The following is a 2392-nucleotide window of genomic DNA, read 5'->3' as shown; positions in this document are numbered from 1 at the left end:
CCTTCAGCCTCGGGTGGGGAGAGCTGACTGCTGCCCCCCCCCCCACACACACACACACACCAGCAGTACGTCCTGCACAGGGAGGAGGGAAAAAAAGGCAGAAACACAGCGGGGCAGCTGCAGCCCTAACGGACCAAACTTCAGTCAAACAAGACCCAACACTTTTATTCCTGATTTAAACTAGGGATCTTGAGAGCTGCAGCTGTATGCTTTAATTTTTTTATGTCAGGCTGTCGCGGAGCGCTCCACTCCTCTGTCCTATGAGGCGGACAGCTCAGCCGAGGCCGTCACGTTCTCTCGTTCTGGCCACACCTCCGTTCTCTGGATTTAATTTTACATATGATACTTGAATAAATACGGTAATTATTAAACTGAATAATCAGGATGGTAACGTGCCATTTGGAGATAATCAGCATTAGCAGCCGGGTATTTTATGAGACTGAAGGCTGTTGCATAAAACACCTGAATGGAAGTTACACTTTTTGTGCTTTGGGAATAGGGTTGGGCAATATTGACATAAAAAATTATTGCGATTATGACGATTAATAAATGACAATTGCACTTGCATGTGGCCGATGTTGGGCCTTGGTCATCATTTTCTGGCTTTCATCTCACTCCGGTTTATGCTGGTTCGATAATTAAACAAGTTCATAGTGTTATTGTTAGGGTCAGAGTTAGCCATTACACACTGCCTTCCACCATTGGGCTAACATGCATGCCTAATAGTGATGGGATTTTGTACACAAAAATACATTACATGACATTAATTGCAGTAATTGCAAAGTGGCAAATGTTAATTATTGACAGTTTTACTGATGAATWATTGCACACAATAWGGTTTTGGCCAACCATATTTGGGAACCAAGTGTGTTAGACAACAGAGGGCAAAAACATGTCAAAAGATTMCAAAATAGGTRTCACTGAATAGTATTTTTTGTTCAGGTTGTTTTAAACCTGCCTGAAATGTGAAGTTCAATGATGTCGTGTCAACTCTCCCTTCAAGCTTGTAACTATAAACAGAKCTATACATTTACCACAGTCTAACCAACCATGGTATCTAGCGGAGCATGTGATAACTAGCTAACTAATGGCCCTTCATTATGAAAATGTTTCTTCCCTGCATGTTAGAATTTTCCAAACCTGGAATGCCTGCATCAACTGTTTGAGAATAATGAGATAAAGAAGAACTGGGTTAATGTCAGGAACACCAATGCTACACAATATTTAGAGAGCTGGCAGCAACTTGAAAAAGTGAAGTTAGGCAAGTAAGAAGAGCTACTTCCCTCTACTGAAAGCATTTAGGGATTTTCTATTTTGATTCAGAAAATAATGGGCCAAGCTCTTTTAGCCCTGTTACTGCAGTTAATTTAAAATGGGCTGAGATCTGTCAATCAGCAGGCATGTCTCTTGTATTTCCAGAGCAAAAGAAAATAGAAGACACAGAGTTTGCACTAAGGGTAGCAGGATAGTTCTGTGTAGAGATACATTTTTGTGGGGGAATCATGGAGTGTGTAACAGTTGCTTATGGAACAAGGCACTAGTATTTCAATGAGTCAATCAGGCTGAACAGCAATAAAAACATTGTAGGAGGAGAAATCACAGGTTGTTGTAAATTTAAATAGACTGTCGCTACGAAGAGTTTTACTGATTAGAAGAGAGCGCAAATACAGCACACAAAAGGATACAGAGTATTTTCTGTGGTCTTTGTCACTAAAAAGAAAAGTCAGATGCTGTTGCTGCCTAAAGAGCTCATTTCTGACTAAATTCAGCCAAACAAGAAGATCAAAACTCAGGATGCAGTGGGAGTTTTGATTTCCACTGAGCATACAGGGTCCATAGCAACATGGGTCAGAGCAAATAAGCACAGTACCATTGTCCAATTGAACTGGGTAATTATCCACTATATAGAGAACTGCGAGAGGCAAGTGAAAACAGTGGATAAAACCCAAGCTGAGACGGATTGTATGTCCTAAATGGGGATTGGTTCTACAACTTACTTGACTCGTTTGTGTATTATTTATTAAAAGCTCCACATTCAATTGTTGTGTAATTTGTCAAACAGGGCTCTTTGAGCTCAACAGAAACTAGATAGATTGGGGTTGGCTGTCACTTTTACTTTCACTCTTGGATTTGATCCCCAAGTAGTTTTTCTCTCTTTTATTTATTTATTTATTTATTTATTTTTGTATCTTTCTGCAGTAGGCACCATTATGCATTTTGCGCCTCTGACACCAGCACCAGCAGCTTCAGGGAATATTCACAGTCTAGTTACCAAGATAACAGCCATGAAAAATGGACACCATTAACAAGTCAATTTTTCTGATCTTCTTGGTGGGGGGGTTAAAAACTGCAGAACGCAAAGGGAATCAAAATACTGGCATATTATATATAT

At 40.1% G+C, this 2392-nt stretch overlaps 1 protein-coding gene across 1 annotated transcript in view; it reads right to left on the bottom strand.

The window, feature by feature from the left end:
- Positions 1-2392, bottom strand: part of lmbrd1 (LMBR1 domain containing 1) — a 58451-nt gene that overhangs the window by 35030 nt on the left and 21029 nt on the right. The gene's annotated exons all lie outside the window — the stretch shown is intronic.

Source organism: Austrofundulus limnaeus, unplaced genomic scaffold (genome assembly GCF_001266775.1).
Source record: "Austrofundulus limnaeus strain Quisiro unplaced genomic scaffold, Austrofundulus_limnaeus-1.0 Scaffold0, whole genome shotgun sequence".
Lineage (NCBI taxonomy): Eukaryota > Metazoa > Chordata > Actinopteri > Cyprinodontiformes > Rivulidae > Austrofundulus > Austrofundulus limnaeus.
Note: the sequence above shows the minus strand (reverse complement) of the source record. Positions and strands in the feature narration are given on the sequence as shown.